We start from the raw sequence: 15432 nt of genomic DNA, 5'->3' as shown, positions 1-15432 counted from the left end.
TGAACTGGTGAGAAGAATGAGTATTCTCTTGAGTTTGGGTGCTGTAATCGCCAAATATCGCCAAGACCAAAATAGCTCATGAACTGTTTTATCATGTCTGTGGATTGCCAGGTACGCTTATTATTTGGATTTTTAGATCTGTCCACTGATGGGTCGATAACTGTGTTGAAATCACCTCCTATTATGACTGGGCAGTTACAGATGTTTGAGAAGGATAAAAAAAAAGTTACGAAAAAAGGATGGGTCATCAGTGTTTGGGCCATAAACATTACAGATTGTGACTGGACTATTGTTGATGGATATGTTTATAATGATAAAACGGCCTTCAGGATCGGTGATGGTGGAATTATGGACAAAAGAAACTTTTTTGTTAATTCAAATACATACCCCTCTTTGTTTTGAGTTATAGTGAGCCGAGAATGAGTGAGTGAATTGTGGTGATTTAAATTTGTTGTGATCTGATTCTGAGAGGTGTGTTTCTTGTAATAAGCATAGATCTGCTTGCAGTTTAGCCAGATGATTCAAAACTTTTATTTTTTTTGCCTGAGAACCAATTCCATCAGGGCTGATATTTACTATATCTTTATATAAATGAGCATGATCAATACTATTTCCTTACATCTTGAATGGAGGTTAAATTAATAAAACTATATTTCTGAATCTCTAGAATTATACATATCATCATCACTTTGAGACCAAAACAACAGGAGCTTTGTTTTCTGCAGAATGTGAACTTCCATTTCAGCTCCTAAAAGCTTGTTAGAATGATTCTAAAGTAACACCATGTGAACATGAAAGTGACAGACTGTGAGACTAATCACTGTGCCAGCTCAACACACTTCACTCACTGACACTATTTGATCCCAACTGGAGTTTCATTTGTTCTCAGAACGATAAAATGATCTGAAGTGAACGCTGCTGTTCATTTCCTGCTCGTTTGAGACATTTAGTCACCAGACTTCTGTCACTTTGCTTGTCGTTTAAAAAACACCAGAGTTTGACATTTGACCTCTAAAGTCTCAGTAATATATCTCATCATGGCTTTATGTTTGCAGCTTTTTAATTTGTGAGCCCTAGAGGTGACTTTGATTGAAGTATTTCTCTGAATGCTTCTTGATAGTGTTGACTTTCAGGTTATTTATGTTGGATATGAGCTAATCTACATAATTCACTTACATTTCATTTACTTTTATTATCTTGTTAATTATGTATAAAAACAAATAGTAAATGGTCCTGAACTTGAGCCCATTCAGACAGGATGTATGACTTCAAAATACCATTTGGAACTTCTTTTATGACGTCACATTGATCATTTTATTGATCAGCTTCAGTTTTGTTAAAATCACTTCCTGTGAGGCTGCAGCGCAAATCACTGTGTCGCCCTGAATGGGGGAGGAGGAGGAGGAGAGAGAGAAGGGGGGGGGGGGGGGTTATGAGGGAGGGAGGTGGGGATGGAGGGATGGGTGAGAGGTGAAGGAGGGAGGAAGAACTTAGGAACCAGCCTCCTCCACCTTTTTGTCGCCGTCACACGTCGTTCTCTTCAAAGGTGTTACCTCCTAACAGCCTGTTGCCTTATTTTGATCAAGACATAAAGAAAAAACAGCTCACAAGATCACTTTGAACAACATAAATGAGAGATACTTGTTGTCAGCTCATATGGTTATGGAATCACACACACACAACACACACACACACAATACACCCCCCCCCCCCCCCACACACACACACACAGCCACCTGGTTTCTCTCTCTGTTCCTCTCTGTCTGGGTCTCTCTATCTGTCTCCTCTCTCTCTGGCTGGAATGCAGCGGTGGCCGTCTGGTCCTGCTCATCTCTGGGAGCAGTCAGCCGTCTCTCCTCGTCCCTGCTCCCACTCTAAACATTTGGCTAGTTTTGGCAGATTTGTTGATTTTTGTCCCCTCGTATTTTCCCTCTTGTTGCTGTAAAACTGATGCATACTCTTTCAATTAGACCAGCCCAACCCCCCCACACACACTTCCACCGGTCAGAGCACTAGTGTGGGAGTGGGGTTGAGCAGAGTAAGTGGGTTGTATATTTTATTAGTGAAGTGAAAACACACACAACCTGGCCCAGGTCTGGGAGAACCATCTGCTGTCATGGATTTTTCTTGGGAAGCCCAGCTCAAGGTTTGCATGTAGTTTAGCATTCTTGCTTAATGCTCATGATTAGCGTAATGTCTAATATAGCTGGGTATGGATAACTCCTATCTTATCAATTAAGATTAAAAAAAAGCCTTTCATCCAGGCAAGTATTCGGAAGGAAGTGCATCTGGTATGTGGCTTCGGGTTAGCGGCTACAGGTTAGCATGGAGCTGATCCTGCCTAAGATAGCCAAAATTTGGCTTTACCTAAAAAAAACATTGTATTGACATTTGGACCTGAAACACAGATTTACCATCTGAATTGGCTTTGCAGTAAGCTTTCTAAATGAAGCCAGGGTGTGTTTTTTGTTGGAGATAGACATTTTCCGTACCTCCTCAGTTGTAAATAACACAATGTTCCAAGGCCATAAATAATAGTGTCAGTCAACCATGCCCCATCCTCATGTCCTCTGCTTGCTCTCACCACAGGCCTCTAGTACCGCTGAGCCAGGGGCCCTCGGCCTTGTGCCGCATCTTCACACTCATAATCAAGGAACGGCCATAAAATGCACATGGAATGTTTCTGCAGAGCCGGACAGTTAAGTGGTTGAAGGGCATGATCACAAACTAGAAGACCTTATAATGGATGGTCTGGGAACAGATATTAGTGGGCTCCCCATGTTCTTGCTCACAAAACACATTACACATGCACATGAGGACATGAAAGCAGAAATATGTACAGACAGGCAAATGCACGCACACATGCATACACTGCGCTTAGGGACAGACAGTATTGATGGTTCCCTCGGGCATTACATGGACGCATCTGTTTCTGTCCCACTGACTCTCGACACTCATAATTTCAAGTAAGTCATAACACAAATTATAAACACATATCCCTCAACCATGACGCCTAGGAATAACAACATGGAGTGCTCTGAGCTGATTTAGGGTCGGCTGGGACTCTTAAATCTTTACCTTTGCTCCTTTCTTCCCTTCCTCCTCTCCTTTTCTTCCCCTTTTTTCCTCTCATGCAGCACAGGTGGCAGTCACTCTTGTCAAACATGTACTATTGCCTTCATCTCTTTTCATTTCTTTTATTCTTTAGTACTCCTCCCCTAACATCCGCTGTCATTGAATTTGTTTTTTTGCAAAAGTATGCATTTGTGTTTACGCTCTCACTCTTGACCCCATCTTAACCCCTCGTCACCCAGAAATCTGTCTGGCCTGCCGATGTCCCATATGCCCTGTGAGATCACAGTCCTTCGACAGCAGCCCCACCTCAAAGACGTCTTGATCCAAGTGTTCTCTCCTCGTGTTTTATTATTTTGTCCCGAATGATCTTCTCCCGCCTCACATCTCCTTACCCTTCTCTTATTTCGCTCTTTGCATTCCAGTTTTTCTTTCCATATCATCTGTACCGACCCCCCCCCCCCCCCCCCCTATTTTCCTCTCACTTTTCATCGCATGGTCATGTACTTTAGCCATCCATCTCCCACCTCTGTAGATCCAAATGTCTCAATATGTCCCAGGGCCCATGAAGGTTCAATTGGAATCACATGTTGTAGGTCAGCTGAGAATTCCATATCAGTCCCGCCTATGCTTTTCCACAGAGCCTTGCATGCTCAATCTATACCATACTAAAAGTATATACGAGGAGCATATATACTGGTATCTCATAAAATAGAAAAAGTAAAGTCCACAAGATTTTTACATGACATCCAGCAGCATGATTCATTTGTCCTTTTATTAGAGTGCCTTATGACTTTTTAGTGCATGGGGTCAGACTTTTATTAGGATGAATCGCAAGTTTGTCATAAAAAAACATTTAATTGCCGCCCATTTCTATCGGCAAAGAAATGAAGATAATCCTTTGTTTGTCCAGGACTCGCCAAGTCTAAGTTAAGCAAGGAGTGAGAAAAGAGGGGAGGAAAGAGAAGAGGTTCACCACCAAGATCAGCCAGCCAATACAGTACAAGCATTTGTCTTTGTGTGTGTGTGCGTGTGTGTGTGTGTGTGCATGTGTGTGCGTACGTGTGTATGTGTGTGTGTACGTGTGTATGTGTGTGTCTCTGATAGATGAATCCTGTCCGCTAGATTCATGTACATTGCAAGTGTGTAAAAAACAACAAAGACCAAATGGCCACTCAAATTAGATGTGATTAAATACTCCACTGTGATTCAGGTTCAAAGACTGTAAGTAATACTAATCAGGAGTCAGGACACACAACCAGGCACACACACCATGCACACACAATCACTGATTGAGGATGTGGGAGACAAAGTGTACAGGCTGGCTAATCATAATAATGCCCCCTTTTTTATAGTTTTAGGAAGACATCACTCAGTACAATCCTGCAGTACAACTCAGAGAGCACCCACAGAGAGACAGCTCTGTAATCTGCTGTGTTAATTTAGAGCCTGGAAGTGATTTAGCTTGGACTGCAGCATGGCAGCCACTTTGGATGAGAGGTTTAATTTAGTCGGGTTCAGAACGTCTCAGGGTCCATCAATCATTTTCAGTTTTAGATGGGTTGTGTCACTGCAGCTCTTGCTGGAATCAACAAAGTATCACATCCTTATCTTTTTTTGGTAAGTAACACTAAAAAACATTTCTTTCATCAGTTGATTCAGCAGAGGCAATTTAATGAATGGGCTGTAACAGTCCTTCATTCAGTGACTCTGTGCTTGTCAGAAAAATTAGATTAGATAAACCTACCCTTTAAAACTAGGGTGGGGGTTAGTGCCCCTAACCTTAATTCATAACCCACTTAGATTGTCTAATTATTCCAAAAAGTTTGTCCCATTCCCAATGGTATGTGTTTCAGCTCAGTGTCCGGTTATTTTGTGTGTATTAACAGTCACATACTGACTATATTGACACAATTCTCAAGCTGTGTTTGCATGCAGTCAGTGCTAAAAGAGGAAAACATGTGACTATAAGACTATTCGGATGTGTCCTGATGTTGGAGTTCCCCTGTCCGGCAGTGTGCTGTAAAGATGGCAATCCTGCGAGTAGGGCTGTTAATCTGACACATTGTTTATGAACATTGTGCTGCATTCCTTGCCCATATATGACTCTGCGTGTCACCTCTTTACTCTTGTGACACAGCCAAAGATACAGGAATGGAACTACGATTTCCACTGTGCCATACTCTAAAATGTAAAATGAATCAATTGGGTTTGTTAGGCCATGGATATAAAACTAGGTGTGGAGGGCTTTAAAAATCAGTGACGCTGTTGTTTCATTTGTGAATTTCTTGATTGTTTTTTACGATAAGAATTTCTTGTCCCATTTTTACATTGTAAATGGGCAGGTCAAGCAGAATAAACCTGCATTCTAAAGCACATGCTCTGGTACAAGTCAATGTGGGTCTGTGCATGTGTGTGTGTTCCCATTACAGTGAGCATTAAACGGAATAACAGTGGAGGTGTGGGAGACGAAAAGTGTCACGTTGGTCCTGCTCTGTGATTAATGGTGTGATTAGTTGCTCCGATCTATGTCAGAACCCACGTGCATGCACTCGCAAACCCATGCACAACATGCAAGCACACACAAAAACACACAAAGGCCTATTAATGGCCTTGAATGGGAGAATCCAGATGCAGCGTGCAGATAATTGTACTAAAAACACCAAATGTGGAGTCCCAGACCAGCAGGACTTTATTCTGAGTACAGCATGTTTATTTTCACAATTGCGTTATTTCTGCAGAGACTAAATCATGGAATAAAAACACCCTAAAAGAGTCTGGTGTTCGGCCACTTTATGTTTATCCAACTTAAAATATCTTCAGTGCCTAAACACTAGATAGTCAGTTTGAGACATCCGAAATTGACATTCAGATGAACTTAGGCTGGTTGTAGAGATAATGAACAATTAATTAATTGACTTACATAAATACCAACATAAATGTGTGTTCTCTTTTTGTGCCTCCTGGTTTTTTTAATCAAATTTTTACAGTACGCTTCAGGTCAATGGCCATAGTACAGGAGGGGTTTATATCCGGCTATCTATGATCATATGTTTGTGGTTCTGCGTGCGTTTACAAAAGTGTAATGTGTGTTTGTCACAACACTGGATTTACAACATCCTGCTTGATGATGACAATAGTCATCACCTATCAGCTCCAAAGGCTCAGACTTCTGGAAGGGTAACACAAGGCATTCTGTGGTGTATATTTGTACGTCTGGTTGTGTGTGATGAAGCTCGGTGGTATGTTTCCTCTGCACCTGTAGACAGTCGTTCGTTGCCACCCCCGTCCGTATACACACTCACAGACACACACACTGTTGTAACCAGCGGGGACAGGGGAAAGATGTCATATCCTCCTTAGCCTACTCTATTAGACTCCATTACCCTATTACATGTCCATGAGTCACACTGAGGTACCACTAATACAGCACTTAGCAGACCACTTCAAAGATGTCTGCCTCTTTTCTGTGGAATCTCTGTCTGAGTTTAAGGCGCTCTGGAATAAGTGAGGTTGCTCTGACATCTGCAATACGTACAACGGGCCCACAGCTGCAGATGTGCATGCAGTGTAGCTGTCTCTGTGCTGTCTACCTGTCTATTGTCTAACGACAGAAGAGATTTCTACATTCCAATTTCTTATCTTTATTTTAGGAATACATATTAATCATTTTTTTATTACATATTTGTCCATTTACAATAACATTACTTCTTTCCTGTTGTTTCTTTCCACATTTCCCGCTCTCACCCCCTCAGGCAGCAGGCTTTGCTGGCAGCCATCAGTGAGAAGGATGCTAACATTGCCCTGCTGGAGTTATCCTCCAACAAAAGGAAAAAAGCCCAGGAAGAAGTGATGGCCCTGAAGAGAGAGAAAGACAAACTCATGCACCAGCTCAAACAGCAGGTGAGTCCACCACACGTGACCACCAAGCCATTTATATGTGCATATGAATGAAGAATTAAATTTACAGCACCTCCTGGTCTAAGAGGGTGACTGGCCTGCACATGAAACAAATGGAGCCTGGCCTTGCGGTCACCGTTCAGAACATGTGAATCAAAGCAGCACTACAAATTCAAACCTGCTGCCGTTGATGAAGCGTTGCCTGCACTAAGACAGCCTCATGGGATGGGCAGACTTTTGAACTTAAAAATCAGGAACAGATAGAGTTTAATAATCCGTGGTAGTTAACAGAGTAGACTCCCCCCCCCCCCCCCCTCAAGCCACATTTACTGCGTTCAGTCATCATAAACCAAGCCAGTCAAGCAGAAACTGTGATTCCAAATCCAGGCACATAAACACACAAGGACAACTTTTCTTTTAACAATCATGTTGCAATCAGAGTCATTAGATGCACTCAAGTTGCAGACGTAGGTTGGTGTTATTGATGAGTCACTAGCGGCCTTTTCTGTCTCACATCATCTGGTCAAAGAGACATAATTCCCAGAACACACACACACATATATACTAACGCACATGCACCTATTTCCCACATTGTCCTGGCTCTCAATATAACCTGAGGCAGATGAAGGTATGTCGGTCATTAAGATCTGGTCAGACCACATGACTGAGCTAACGTGAATGCTAACAATAATGAGCCAACAGCAGGGAAAAAACAGTCTGAGTCACAGGGGCTTCTGGGAAACATGGCGCATTTAAAAGTCAACAGATGCAGTGGCTGTGTGTGCATTTTTGTGCGGACTTATGTTTGTTCGTGTCTCGTAAACGGTAAACAGTTTCTAGGGGGGGAAATTCCATTCGAGGAATTTCAAGGAAAGCTTATTATCTGTTTATCGCCATTGGATGCGTCATGTTTTCCCCTTTGGGTAACCAGCAGTTAAAGTCCACCTGATGATGTGATGAGCTCTAATTGCAACGACGAGCCTCCGGGCCTGCAACAGAATAGAGAGGAGAAAAAAAAGAAAGGTTGGGATGAGAAAAAAGAGGAGTGAGCAGCACATAAAATGTCTTTGTGTCTTCTTTCTCATACATGAAGGCCTTATTATTCAGTCTTCAGGCAAACATGCATTTAAATCCATGGCAGTGCTACTGCTAAGTGCAACGGTGTGCCAGGCAGTGCTATGACTTCCTAGTGCAGGGGCCCTGAAAGTGTGATATTTTGTCAACTATTCATGTTGTGGAGGTTGTAAGGTAAACATACACTCCTATAAGGAGTCAGAATGAGCTCTCTGGAGGTTATGTTGTTCAACATGACACATACCGGCTCTCTGTCTTCTGACCCATTGACACACATATAAGGATAGGTTGCCTTCCTTAGGTCCACAACAGCCAATGGCGGAAGGAAACTGATCAGGAAATGCCAAGGAATTATGGTACTCGGAGTCTCATAAGAGAAAGCTGATATGTAGACAGCAGATAGATTTACAGATAGCAGTGCCCTGCCTGACCTCCCCACATCCCTCCTTTGGAAGATCTTGTGTGTGTGTGTGCGTGTGTGTGCATAAAGCCTGCCGTCTAAGACAAACTTTCCTTTCTCAGACAGTTTGCATAGGCTTCCTTCAGCACAGACAAACACACATATATAAAGAAACAGCCACACACACACACACACACACACGAAGAGTGTAGTGTTTAGACTTCCCGAGGAGAGAGTCAGAACAAATGTGTCCCCATGAGGGAATTCTTCGAGTTGTCCCATCCTAGTGATGGATGGCCAAACGTCACTGGTGCTTTGAAGCTGAGAAAAGATGGATTTGGAATCCTCAGAGGTGTGCCATTTTTCTGTGACTTTCTCTCTCTCTCTTTTTCCTCTTTCTCTCTCTCCCGCCGCGCCTCTCTTTCTTGGACGCACAAGAGCATCTAGCCTCTCTCTATGCATAAAATATGTTGTGTTCTCAGAGGTGTGCCATTGAGAACAGCTTATTTAAAACGATCTGCCTGATTGGTCTCTGTATTACTCAGTTTTTATGGCAATGTTCAACGCACAGAAACACACAGAGACTTGATTAAAGGAGTATGTATAAGTGTTGTGAAACTTGTGCTTTCTTCACCCAGCTGTGCATTTAAGGCCTTTCTTCTCAGCCTCCTGTGTCCATATGTGTTACAACAGCTATGCTCTAATCAGGACAGGCTTGTGATTTACAGAGGGCTTGGATTGAGGTTTGGATGCAGCTGTGAGCACAGCAGCGGGATCATCGCTGCCATGTTTACGCCAGCAGCTGCACTTTGATACATATGCAGAGACCACTCACTCCACACACACACAGTACAGACCAAATCTGTTATGGTTAGAGATGTCAATGAAAAACTCTCCTCTTCCCTCCTCTCCCAGCAGTGGCACCTGTGTCTATTCCAGGCTGCCTGATCTACAAGCAGGCCTGGAGGCCATTACTGAGCTGTTTACTCTGCAAAGCGCCTAATTAACACTAATTATAACACACACATTCCAGCACACGGACATTTTATATGTGCTCACCTTCTTCGCACATGCATACAGGAATATGTGTGTAAGAAGAAAGTGTATGTGTGTGTTTTTGCATGTGTGTGTCTGTTTGAATAAACTGGATGGCCACATGTGGGCTGTCCTGACCACACAGTGAGATTCTTCCAGAAGCAATTCATCACATTTTTCAATTGTGTTTTTGTCTGAGGTCATTAAATTACATGCGCACACACACACACACACACACACACACACCTACACACACACACACACACACACACACACACACACACACACACACACACACACACACGTATGCAAACACAGTCTAGGACATTTGGCCTCTCATCCTACCAAATATGGTTGTAATTAGATGAACAGGAACAAGCAATATGGTTCTTATTAGATTAGCAGCAAAGACTAAACACACATTAGCCTTTCTGACCCTCAGCTACTGATTCATTTTGAAAGTATTTCTCTATCAGAGTTCAGCAGCATTAGTAAGCATTGGGGAAGAGTCTGGAAGCACCTAGAGCGTGTACTGTGTTGTACTACAGTAGTTACATCAGCTGCACGGTATATGATAGTAATTGTCCTCGCCTAATGACAGGTATCAGCTCTGTAACTGTTGCATTGAGGCCAGCCCCACCCAGTCACACCTGCTAGAGTCGACACCTGAGGTCACAGAGGGCCGGCCGTACACTTCCACCTAGCCTTTAACTGATCTAACCACTGGTCTGGTGTCTGTCTTGTCTGAGCCCTCCTCCATCCCTCACTCTTCATCTTTATCTCCGTCTCTCTCCTTTCCTCTCACCACGTTATCGGTGTTCTCGCCTTATCTAACCAGCTCTTCTCCAATTTAAGCTAATTGCTAACCTCTTTAATACTCGCCACATCCTCTCCTTTGATCCTGACTAGCTTGTTTCCTCAGTCATTAGGCTTCAGCGCCTTATCTCAGCAGCGATGTCTCCAGGCCGCTTACTACTGTAACACCATCTCCTTCCTATCTTCCCAGCTGACTGCAGGCTTCTTGTCTCTTCCTGCCATGGCTGTCTCTCATTTAAACAAGGAAAGCCGCAACATTTTGGATGAGAGATGTGTGCATGTCTTTCCTTCGAATCATCTTCATCCCATACACAATCCCACCTCCCGCTCTGCAGTCATGTCCACCCTCAGGGGGAGTATGTGGAGTTAAGAGAATAAAGCTGAGCCCGTCAATATATCTGCACCCACTCTGTCTCTGTCTGTCTCCCAAGCAGCTGGCCTCAATGGAGTTGAGCTGATTGTTAACGTTAGTCATCCTATGCTGTTATCTCTCTCCAAAGCAGTGATGTTGGCAAGATGACAGCCTCTTCCACAAATACACACAGATGCAGAGACACAAAACTAAGACACATAGTCTTGCATACCCATTTACAGGCATTCAGAAAAATACATCTTTGAGAGTAATTTGAATCAATGACATCTAAAATGATCTTGCTTTACCCGGGCCAGAACGCCTGTGGCCTTAGGCTACATGAAACACTCACGAACTGTTCTTACTAAGATTCGTCTCATCCAATTAAATGATAATCTGCAGTGCGGATGACATTTGACAGATGTACAATACTTTCATCAGGCACTCAGACTCACTCAATTTATGACCTGTCGAGTGTTGTTAGCGGCACAGTTTTTATCCTCTTCAATGGATTTCAATATGATTTTACCCCATCCAAGAATCCGTCAGCCTAATCATTCTGAGGCCTCGGGAACATTTTTAAGGGAACAAACAAGCAGTGTTGGAGAAATAAAAGGCCTTCTGTATGCGTGTTTTAATTATGCTTTATGCATTTTCTTGTTTATCTCCTTTTTTTTGGCAGACTCAGAGCAGAATGAAGCTGATAGCGGATAACTACGAGGAAGATCACATTCACCCTCAACATCATCCTCACCATTCTCACCACTTGCATCCAGCAAACATGCATCACCGGAGCCTGCCAAGAGGGCCCCCCCATGCCAACCACCGACCCCCTATGGACCAGGTCAATATGAATGTGGACGCACACACACACAAACACACACACACACATACACCCAGTTTGAACTTCTTTACACAAGCGGACATGTTTTGGGCTCTCATCTTCATGTTTTTTTAAGTTGGTGCAATATTATATTTGTCATCTCCACCGCCAGTCAGTTGTGGTTGGACTCGGCAGCATAAAACTTCCCTTCTCTCTTCTCTCTCAACCCCATTCCTCCCTGCCAAGTCAGTTATTCATATCATTTAGATAAGAGGCATGAAGGGAAAAGCTGCCAAATAAGTGTTTTTGATCGATGGAATTTGTGTGTGAGATTAGTTGATACATCATTCATCTCTCATATGAGCTCCTTCTCTCTGTCTGCGTATCATATACAGACTGCCCTGAGGACAAACCTAATGTGTCTGTTTGAAGGGAGCTGGAGAGAGCTGTTGTTGTCATCAGCACAAAGTGTTTGAGATGTACGTGCCTGTACGTGTGCGCGTTTAGAAGCACATGAAGGTGCACATCTGAGTCTTTGTTGATACAAGATTAAATCACGAACAGGGAAGGCAATCTTCAAAGAAAGACAGATGATTTCACTGTCTTTCCATTCGCTAATAAAAGCTTTTAGTTATTTCAACGCAATATAAACTCATCACAGCTCTATTGTCGTCAAGAGGTAGTGATTGGGGGGATTCCAAACTAGGAAGATGAAGTGTGTGTTCGTGTGTGTGTGTGTGTGTGTAATGTTTGGGGATTTAAGAGCAATACCTGGGGATTTCCACTTCAGGTCTATCTGATATGCACTAATATATGTTTATAGACTTTATGAATGTTTCTGAAACTGCTGCCTAAATTGGAGTGAAACATGCACTGGGGATCCCCACACACGCACATGTATAAAACCACACAACCACATACATGCAACACACCACACATACCGTAGCAATATGTAAGAGGACAGGATAGCTGGTTTTAATATTCTTTTAGCCTTTTACGCCTGTGGAAAAACTCTATTTTTGATTCCTAAAAGAATGTGAGGGTCTGGGGTTGATTGACATACAGCAGGGTATGTTTATTTGAACATTTGCATCCTTTACAACTACAGAATTAATCTACATTTATTTTTTAAGCTTTTTATGGTATATCAAAGTCTAGAGTGGGAATAACATGGAACATATAACACTTAAAACCACCCTTTAATCCTACAAGGACCACTTTCAAACTCTAGCTGTGTAGTCAGGTTATATTATGTTTTGGCTTGCCAAAATGATATTATCAAGCTATCAAGTCCCTGCTTTGTTCTACTGTGTTGCAGAATAATTTGCAACAAGGGTCAGCTCCATATTAAATAGTTAGCTGCAGGGGGTCACTTTACTTTCCTTTACTTTGCACTTGTAAATATCTTTCCTTCAAAATGGCTACCCGGCACTATATTACTGCAGCAGTGTTTATCGTGTTTGACACATAAAACAGTAGCTCTCTGCAAGCGATATTTAGTTTGTACTGAAAAGCCTACAGCATAAAAAGCATTATTAGGGTTGCTGGGAAATCTTGTTGAGAATGCAGAGAGTAACAAAATAACTCATAAATCTGGACAGATTTTAAATGTTTTTTCTATTAAGCATAGGTTTGATAGAAGACAATGCCTAACATGTGTAAATGTGCAAATTGTGTATATTTAGTCTAGTCTGCTGACACATTGCATTGGAACCAAATGTCAAAATTAAAGATGTGTATCAAGATGTCATCGTCCCCTTCTGTCCACAATCCACAGTTGATTATTATTTAGCTAAGTTGTTTCTCTGTTGCTCTCCCTCTTGAGTCAAGCACATAAGCTTGAGAAACGTCAGACTCTTTTGACAGAGATCAGCCAATAACCTCATGGCTTTTCCTCGTATCTGATCTTTGACCTCATGGGGAAGTTCGGCAGAGGTCACAGTAAGTGTGTGTGTGTGTTGGTGTGTGTGTGTGTGTGTGTGCACTGCTGGGGGATGTCAGGTCACACAGTCTAGATGTCACTAAAGTCCCTGAGGTGAGACTTTTACATCTGCTGTCTGTTCTTCAGTATTTATTGAATTTAATATTCATGAAGAGTATTTTCTGCACACTCACATTTTTTCTCTCCATGCCTCCATGTCTCTTTCAGTCTTTCCTTCAGTCCTTTCTCCCACCATCTTTCCATATTCAAATGTCCAAATGTGGCCAGTGGTTCAGTGCATTGCCTGGTCCAGGAACACCACTCGAAGGATGATTGATGATGATTGTGATAATGATGATGAAGAGGGTCTGCACACTCACCCTGCAGACCATAATGCCATCCCAGCTAGTGCCATGAATAACAGTCACCACACATGCATTTTTTTTTTTTTTTTTTTGCCCAAACACAGACACATACAAACAACATGAGTACCCAGCTGGCACATTTAAGAATTATGAGCACCAATGCATGCACTGGAATAGTGAACACACAAACACGGAATACACTTTAAGTTTTTCCATGGAGCCAAACCACATGCCATTCAAAGCTCATTGCTACATCTAGTGAGTCCGTCCCAATCCTCTAACTATACTCCCTGTCCTCTACTTAATCCGTGATGGACTTTCTCTGAGGACGGGTGAAATCTAATCAGAGGAGACAAGCGCAGGAAGTGGATTTAGCCTCTTGAGATGCACCCCGGGTCTGTGTGTCAGCATGGAGTGTGTGCAGTTCGACGGGCATGTTGTGTTCACATTGTTCTCATTTAGCCATGCCGGCACTACTGCCAGATACTTGGCAGCAGCCTCGGAAGGAAATAAAAAACAGCAAGTGTTTATCAGAGACAGAATTTTACAACATATTCTTTTGGGTTGTTGCTCATTTTTTCAAAGCCGTAACATGCTGCCTGCTTCAGGTTTATGAGAAGTAGCATATGGTATTTGGCCTGTTTGTGTGTATGTGTGTGTGTTTAACCTGGCAGACTCAGTGGTTATAAGCTTGGCACTGTTTACAGGGCCTGTCACAGCCATTACTGTAACTGCATGTTAGCATTTAGCATCTAGCATGTTCCATTGAAAGGCCATTACATCTATAGCTTAGCTGCTTAGGTGTCGCCTACTGAGTTTACCAAGCTTGTCACAACCACTCAGTCCAACCAAAGCCACTGTGGACTGCAGCCAAGGCCCTTGTGTTTTTTTTGCTTTTATGTAGCATAGACTCAACTTTGCCGTAGCCCAGTTAAGCATTATGCAGGCAAGAGCTTGGCTATACTGAGCTGCCAGGTCATGCTAACCATTGTAATGTTCGTGTCTGAGTGAATTAGACGTCCTGTTAGCAGGGCTCTTGCCTGCACAGTTTCAGCCCCAAGGAAACCCCTTCTGTGGTTAGTTATTGATTCCTAACAATCACACTGCGGAAAGCATTTTATGATATCATACACAATATTTCTGAATGAGGACAATGAACAGGAGTGTTTTGATTACAATTCACAGGGGGTTAGGTGGACCGTACAATTAAGCGATTAGACTCTATACTTGTGAAGACATTACCACTGGGCCAGAGTTTGTACATTTAATGGCTTGGTCCAAAATTAAGCCATTTTCTGCCACACACATGCCATTTTTGAAGACTTTGGACATAAAGTACTGATGGTTTATGGATTGATGATGATGATGAATGTTTTCCATGTTTTTCTCATAGGACGATGAAGAGGGAATATGGGCATGATGACCATCTTTATGGAAACCCTGCATCCATTTGTCCACAGTGAGTTTATATTGTTCAATTCTTCTACTAATTTTAGAGTTAATGCACTCTTTGCCAGGGTGTAGTACTGTATATCAGCTCCAGATATTTTACCGATCCTCTACACAATAGGCTTCTTCAGTGGGCTCAAGTAACGATTAGCCGGGAACATTGATGGCACCACAATAACCACAGAATTACCCAAGTCTGAGAGAAGAGAGCGTAATAGAAGCCGG

At 42.6% G+C, this 15432-nt stretch overlaps 1 pseudogene across 1 annotated transcript in view; it reads left to right on the top strand.

The window, feature by feature from the left end:
• LOC306780693 (ERC protein 2-like) overlaps positions 1-15178 on the top strand; it is a 96797-nt pseudogene extending 81619 nt beyond the window's left edge. Inside the window, exons 14-16 of the transcript in view lie at positions 6828-6975; positions 11332-11493; positions 15152-15178. The product of the transcript in view is annotated as an ERC protein 2-like (transcript). The remainder of the gene's footprint in view (positions 1-6827; positions 6976-11331; positions 11494-15151) is intronic.
• Positions 15179-15432: the final 254 nt, after the last annotated feature.

This window comes from Melanostigma gelatinosum (assembly GCF_949748355.1).
Source record: "Melanostigma gelatinosum genome assembly, chromosome: 8".
NCBI lineage: Eukaryota > Metazoa > Chordata > Actinopteri > Perciformes > Zoarcidae > Melanostigma > Melanostigma gelatinosum.
Note: the sequence above shows the minus strand (reverse complement) of the source record. Positions and strands in the feature narration are given on the sequence as shown.